The following is a 7,563-nucleotide window of genomic DNA, read 5'->3' as shown; positions in this document are numbered from 1 at the left end:
TGCACCTCCGTCCACGCGCCCGCGCCTCTGGGCCCGCACTGGGCCTCCTCCCCGCCGGGGCCCCGGCTCCCCGCCCGCCGCTCATTGCGGGTTTCAGGTACCCATTGCCTCATCTCCCCAGCGGCGGGGACGGGGCCTGGGGACGGGTTCTGACAAACAGCTCCCGGGCCCCAGGGCCACGGGGCGGGGGAGCGGAGCCTCGGGCCCGCGCTGCGGCCGGGACTTGTGCCTTGTGCGCCGAGCCGCTGGGGGTCAGGGCTTGAGGGCAGCACCGCCCTCTTTGGGGCGTGCAGCTGCGGTGCCCGCCTCCCCCCTCCCGGTCTCCCACCCACGACCCCCTCCCCCCGTGCTGTGAAGTGCTAACCGAGGGGACTGAGCTCGGGCGAAGGCAGGCAGCCTCCCGCCCCTCGGGCCCAGACGACCAGGCCTTGGCGCCCACTTCAGTTCCGAAGGGGCAGTGCCGCCCCTGGCACCGCAGGGAGGGTCCCATAGGGTCCTGCGCCGCCCCGCCGCGGGAGGAGAGAACGCAGCGGCCGTGGCGCCCCAGGACAAGGGGCCGGGCGGTCCCTGACCAGGGTGAGGACAAACCTGGGACTTGGCCTCCGGGCTTGGTGAGGGAAGGGGGCGCGGTGGGACAGGGCCTGCACCCTTGGCCAGGCGGCCTTGCGCCCCACTCTCCGCCCCCACCAACCCAGGGCCAGCAGCTCTTGTCTCGGTAGGTAGATCCTGTCAAAGGGAGCCAGTAAATAATCATTTAGGGGGAGTTCTTCCATGGGCCCAAGACCAGAGTCCTCCACCTGCCTGTGTAGCCCCTCAGGTCCGGCCCTTCCTGCCATCTGTCTGTGTTCACACATGCCCAGCCTTGCCCCCTTAAGGCCCACCTTTGAACCCCACAGCTGCTTGACCCCTTGGACTGGTCCCTGGTGCTCCAGCCATACCGACCCCTAGGGGGAGACACTCCCTGCCCCTCCCCAAGGTCCCTTGTTCTGTGCCTGTCTCAGGATCCTGAGACTTTTTTTTTTTTGTCGGTCGTGGGGCTTGAACTCTGGGCCTGGGCGCTGTCCCTCAGCTCTCCAGCTGAGCGCTCTACCACTTGAGCTACAGCGCCACTTCCGGTTTTCTGGTGGTTTATTGGAGATAGGAGTCTCACGGTCTTTCCTGCCCGGGCTGGCTTTGAACCGGGATCCTCAGATCTCAGCCTCCTGAGTAGCTAGGATTACAGGGGTGAGCCACCAGCGCCCAGCGATCCTGAGACTCTTATCTGCAATTAACTACCAGAAAACCAGAAGTGGAGCTATGGCTCCAAGTGAAAAAACACTAGTCTTGGGCACAAAACTTCTGGGACAGAGCCCAGACGCTGAGTTCAAGCCCCAGGACCGACAAAAAAAAAAAAAAGATAAACAGCTTAGACACTGATACTTCATAATTTCAAAACTTTGAAAAGCTACAGTAGGGCTGGGAAGGTGGCTCAGTGGTAGAGCGCTTGTCTTGCATGCATGAGGCCCTGGGTTTGATTCCTCAGCACCACATAAGCAAAAAGAAAAAAGCCGGAAGTGGCGCTGTGGCTCAAGTGGTAGGGCGCTAGCTTTGAGCTGAAGAGCTGAGGGACAGCGCCCAGGGCCAGAGTTCAGGCCCCACGACTGGACCCCCCCCAAAAAAGAAAAAATTACAGTAATTAAGACAGGACTACTGGACAGGATTCCACGGGAATGCAAAGCTACACAGAGATGGTTATACACCTGTGATATTATGACATACACTCCTGATGCCATCAACTGATGAATGGATAAAGGGAAGTTGGTGTTTGTACACAGTGGAGTATAAACAAGAATGAAATCATGGGGCTGGGAAGGTGGCTCAGTGGTAGAGCGCTTGCCTTTCATGCACAAGACCCTGGATTCAATTCCTCAGCACCCCATAAGCAGAAAAAGCTAGAAGTGATGTTGTGGCTCAAGTGGTAGAGCACTCACCTTGAGCTGAAGAGCTGAGGGACAGCGCCCAGGCTCAGTTCAGGCCCCATGACTGATTTAAAGAAAAAGAAATCTTGCTCTTTACAGAACAACATGAAATCACATTAAGTGAAATAAACAAGACTCAGACAAATATCACATGTTCTCTTCCATATGCAGAATCTAAACCTGGGGTCGGGGGAGAATTAAATATATCACAGAGTGATTGGGGCTGAAGGCCACAGATTGAGGAGGAGAGGGGGAGGGGAAAATAAGCCTGAAGCCTGGAGTGGTCTCACCCTGGGGGCCTAGTCCCACAGGAACTCCGGCAGCACTGCCCGCCTGCTGTTGCAACAGGTACAGCTGTTTACCTGGCAAGTGCTGGCTAGCCGAGTCCCAGTGAGCCATCTGCTGGGAGTCCCATCCCCCGCACAGCAGGGACTCCCTCCCCCACACAGGGCCCTGCAGGGGAGGCTGAGTAATTGGAGGCCAGGGCAGGTCTAGCAGCCCAGAGAACAGCCTCTCCTGCACAAGGCCCCCGCAGAGAGAGGCCTGGGAAGGGGTTACCTTGCTCTGGGTTAAGGCTCAGTGGAGCCAGCCAGGCCCTGACCCTCTGGCTGAGCATGCCCAGGGCTGCAGGTGACACTGGGTTAGGGAAGGTGAGTTTGGAGGGCCCAGAAGGCGCCTCAGGGCCCAGTCCCAGAGTTTGGCTCCGTGGCTGCCTCTGGCCAACCTTAGATCTCCCGCTCTTTCTGGACATCCAGTTTGTGTCCCTCCACCCCCAGGTACCCGCAGGCTCAGCCTCCACTGGTGAGAGGTGTGGGTGCAGTGTGAATCTCCCTCGTTGGTCTCATGTGTTCCTAGGCTCACCTCTCTCCACCCCCCACCTGGCAGCTCACAGAGAGTGTGCCCTGCCCGGGAAGCTGCCCCCATCCCTGGTGACCTGCAGTGGCCTGGAGGAGGCCTGGGGTAGAGGGGGAGCCTGCCGCCCCGTGGTCTGCCCCCAGCACCACATCAGGTTTGGTGGGAGCTCTGGGCACCCCAGTGGGAGCACTGGACTTGAGTGATCTCTGCCTAGTACTTGCTGGCCAGTGTCCCAGAGCAGCCTGGCTCACTCTGCCCAGGTGCTGGCCTCCTCCCTGGGGTCAGGCTCAGAGCTCCAAGATGAGGTAGCTGGAGCAGCAATGCCAATTAAGCCAACCTTCAGCTTTAACCCAATCACCAACAAAGCCTTCGCAGCTGTTGCTTAAACCCTGGTTTTCACCAGGAGGTGAGAATGGGCATGGGAGGCCTGGCCTCTGTCTGGCGGCTCTCCCACAGTGACAGCCCCGGCTTTTGTGCTGCATGCTTGCTTCCTGGTTCCCCAGCAGAGGCATTAACTGCAGCCTCTGCCCCCCATTCCCTGCCACCAGGGCTATGCAACCTAAGGAAAGTCTTTCAGAGTCTGCCTGGGCTGACAGCTGACATTCAGACCCCTGGGGTGTTAGGAGCAGGGCCTGCAGCAGGTACTCCCCACCAGGCTGGGGAGAGGATGGACCACGTGGGGAAGCAGAGCCATGGTGGCAGAGAAGAGGCCCCACAGCTCACCGTCCAAACCCACCTAGGCCAGCAGCCTGGATATCTGCTCAGAAGCTGCTCTTCTCTGAGCCCATGACTTCTCAGCACATAGGCTGGTTTAATTTTTTTTTCTTTTTGTTGGTCGTGGGGCGCTGTCCCTCAGCTCTTCAGCTCAAGGCTAGCACCCTACCACTTGACCCATGGAGCCACTTCTGGCTTATTCTGTTTATACGGTGCTGAAGAATGGAACCAGGGCCTCATGCATGCAAGGCAAGCACGCTACCACGGAGCCACCTGCCCGGTCCTGGTTTAACTTTCTGTCACCTGCTCCCCTGACCCTTGATGGGTCCCAGTGTGCACGCATGCGCCCCTGTGTATGTGCAGCTTCTGGGGTCTGCACGCTGGGGACCCTGTTCTTCCTGCGTGCAGCTGCTTAGCTCTCTACTCCACTGCTCCCTGTTCACAGCAATGAGTGACAGTGGATGGAGCCAGGACTGCCGGATCTCAGTTTACAGCCCCGGAACACAAGGCAGCAGTGCTGGATACACCAGGGGTTGGCTGGAGCTGCTAGTCTGAGAGACCTGTGGGTCTCAATCCACCCAGGCAGCTCCTCTGAACACAAGGAGGCTGTCTGAGCCCAGCCTGGGGCAAGGGTGGAGGGTCCTGGAGGGGCTCCTTGGACCTCCTTAGGGCCAAGCAATGGCAGCCTCTGCCTCCTCCACTGCTCACAGCGCACTTGGAACTTTCTGATTCCCCACTGCTTTCCTTCCTGCCCAGGGACTGTCCGGTTTGTGACTAAAGGTGAGTGAGCGAGAGGTATGGAGGTGAGCAGCGAGGGAGACTGGGGTGTGGACAGCCCCTGCCCCAGTGGTTATTCCCAGGTCCTCCAGAGTGGATTGGCAAGTCCTGCCCCTTAGGGACGACTGAGATGCCCTTGTGGTCAGGGACAAGTGGCCCCGGACTGGCGACCTCTGCAAGTGTGTGGGGAGGGGCAGAGGCAGGCCCAGGGGCTGCTCAGGCCCTGGCTCCCGTCCAGCTCTGCCTCTGGAAGCCCGAAGGAACTAATTAGTACTTTCTCTTGATCACCTACATTCCCGTCCCCGGGCACTGTCACGTGTCCTTCTTTCTCCTTCCTTTCTTGGAGCTCTGGGGCTTGGAGACAGGGCAGGCCCCCTCTCGCTTGCTGGAAGCAGGTGGAGTGGCAGCGTGGTAGAGAAGCATTGAGCAGGTCAGGGCCTGGCAGGGGGCTGAGCAGCAGCCCAGAGCAGGCTGAACACTGCCCTGTTCTTTAGCCAGATCTAGAAATCTCTGGAGACCCTTCAGAACCTGGCTGGAGGAAGCAAGGACCTGGGGCTCTAGGTCCTGGTCACGTGCACAGATTGTTTGAATAATTCAGATTTTAAAAGACCTACTTTCCCTGAGACCATTTCCTGCTACAGAGCGGGGGAGGGGCGTTTGCACTGCACATCCTAGCTCCGTCCTGGGCCTGGGCCCTGCTGCCTGCGGGCTGCCGGCCTGGCCCCAGCTGACCGGGTGTGTCCTCGGGCTTGGCTGGCTAGTCTCTAAGATCCTTCCTGAGAAGGGTGTGCCACCCCCAAAGGAGAGGCTGGGGCTTCTGCCCACGCAAGGATACCCTCAATATTTGCCACACTGTGTGTGTGTGTGTGTGTGAGCTGGGAAGCAAGTGGGGACCAAACCCTCTAAGAGCCTGGACGGAAGGTAATGAGGCGCGAAGGAGAAGGTTGCTCCCCGTGATGTTCAGGACAGCCTCTGGCCAGACGCTGGGCACTGTGGGGTTCAGACGAGTGACCGCAGTGGGCGATGTCCTACTGCTCCAGGATGGTACACATCAGAGGAGGAAGCAGCCAGGCGCGTCCCGGGCCCCTGCTCCTTCCCTGCTTCCTTCCTTCCGCTCCTCTCAACTTTGTACCTCACGCCCAGTCCATAAACACATAAATGATTCCAGCAAGTTCCCAGGAAGGTGCTGCCCTACTCTGAACACCCCAGGCCACAGGGAGCACAGGGGTGGCACCTTAGCACCTTGTGCCTGGGTTGGTGGGGCAAGCCTGTAACCCCGGCACTCAGCAAGCCTGTAACCCCGGCACTCAGCAAGCCTGCAACCCCGGCACTCAGCAAGCCTGTAACCCCGGCACTCAGCAAGCCTGTAACCCCGGGACTCAGCAAGCCTGTAACCCCGGCACTCAGCAAGCCTGTAACCCCGGCACTCAGCAAGCCTGTAACCCCGGCACTCAGTGAACACAAAGACAACAAACAAAGCTCATTTGAGCCTGCGTCTTGCGTCTTCACGAGCTACTGTCTGTGCCCCTCCACCGTGGCTGTAGGCCAGCACTGCCCAGGAGGGCGCGAGGGGGCAGGAGACTTTCCACCTACTCTGAGCTTGGACTACTGTACTTCGGCCTCAGCTTCTCCTCCACTCCCACCTGCTCAGTTTTCTTTCTTTCTCATCTTCCTTTTCTCTGCTTATTTCTACTCTGTGTGTGTGTGTGTGTGTCCTGGGACTTGGACTCAGGGACTGGGCACTGTCCCTGAGTTTTTGTGCTCAAGGCCAGCACTTTCCCACTTAAGCCACAGCTCCATTTCTGGCTTTTGGGGCTTCGCTGGATAAGTCTCATCTTGTTCCTGCCTAGACTGGCTTAGAATGGTGATCTTAGCCTGGGATTACAGGTGTGAACCACTGGTGCCCAGGACCACTTTAATTTTTCATTTTATTTGTTGCTTGTGCTGGGGCTTGAACTTAGGACCCAGGAGCTGTTAAAACTGACACTGCCACACGAACCACACCTCTATTTCTGGATTTTTTGGTGGCACATTGAAGAATCTCACAGACTTTCCTGCTAAGCCTGGCTTTGAACAATGATTCTCAGATCTCAGCCTTCTGAATAGCTAAGATAACAGGTGTGAGCCAGTAGTGCCTTTCCTTGACCCAGGGGGCATGGAAGGCTGGGATCAGGTCCGCAAGATTCTGAGGACTCTCTCTGACTAATAGATCCTGTAAATGCCCAGCACCCTGTCCCTCTAGCATCCTGGCACTGGTTTTGTGCTACATTTCATCCTTCCTCTGAAGAGCCCTGTGGAAGCCTGGTGTCCATGCTCGGATGTCTGGCTGCTCATGTCTCTTGGGCACCTGTCCCTTTCTGGACTGAAGGGACAGCTGGCTCTAACACGTCCTGATCTTCCTCTCCCAGCTCTAGCCCTGGTTGCTGGGTTTTGGTCCCCTCATTGGGGACACAAAGAATCACGCAGGCCCTGTCCACCCACACAGTGTGCCTGTCCCCCAGGACACCCTCACCGCGCAGCGGGAGACTGGCGACAGGTGAGGCGGCTAGGAGGCACTGCTGGCAAGACACGGCCGAACGAGCCGCCCCAGGCCATTCTCTGGGGAGGGCCGGGCAACAGGCTGGAAAGACATCTGTAGGGGTGACAAAGGTCTGAACTTCCACAGATTAAGTGAGCTCTCCGTGCAAAGATTAAGAGGAAACCACTCCTGGGCAGAGGAACCACCGGGCAGTGGGGGAGGGCCGGAGGGATGGGGGTGACTGACCCCTGACCCCGTGGAGGTCAGAGCACAGGGGGCGGGGTGGGGCCCAGGAGAGAGGTTACATTGGGGATAACTGGAGCTAAAGTAGAATGGCAGTTACACAAAAAGGAGGGAACTCCAGGGCGTAAGCGGGCGCCGGTGGCTCAGGCCTGCATCCGGGCTGCTCGGGAGGCTGAGACCTGAGGATCGCGGTTCAAGGCCAGCCCGGGTGGGAAAGTCCGTGAGACTCCTTCCACCAATTAACTGCACCAAAGCCGGAAGTGGCTCAAGCGGTAGAGCGCTGGCCTTGAGCTGAGGAGCGCGGGGACGGCGCGCAGGCCCAGGGTTCAAGCCCCGCGGCGGACAAAACCCCAGCCAGTACATGCGCGTGTGCGCGTTTGCACGCGGGCGCACAGCCGCGCTGCGGGGCCCTGGAAGCAACGAGCGCCCAGCACCCGGGTCGGGGCCGGGCTTCCGCACAGGTAGCACGGGGAGGGGAGGCCGGGCGCGGGGTCCACG

Source organism: Dipodomys ordii, unplaced genomic scaffold (genome assembly GCF_000151885.1).
Source record: "Dipodomys ordii isolate 6190 unplaced genomic scaffold, Dord_2.0 Scaffold6, whole genome shotgun sequence".
Taxonomy (NCBI): domain Eukaryota; kingdom Metazoa; phylum Chordata; class Mammalia; order Rodentia; family Heteromyidae; genus Dipodomys; species Dipodomys ordii.
This window is presented reverse-complemented; position numbering follows the sequence as displayed.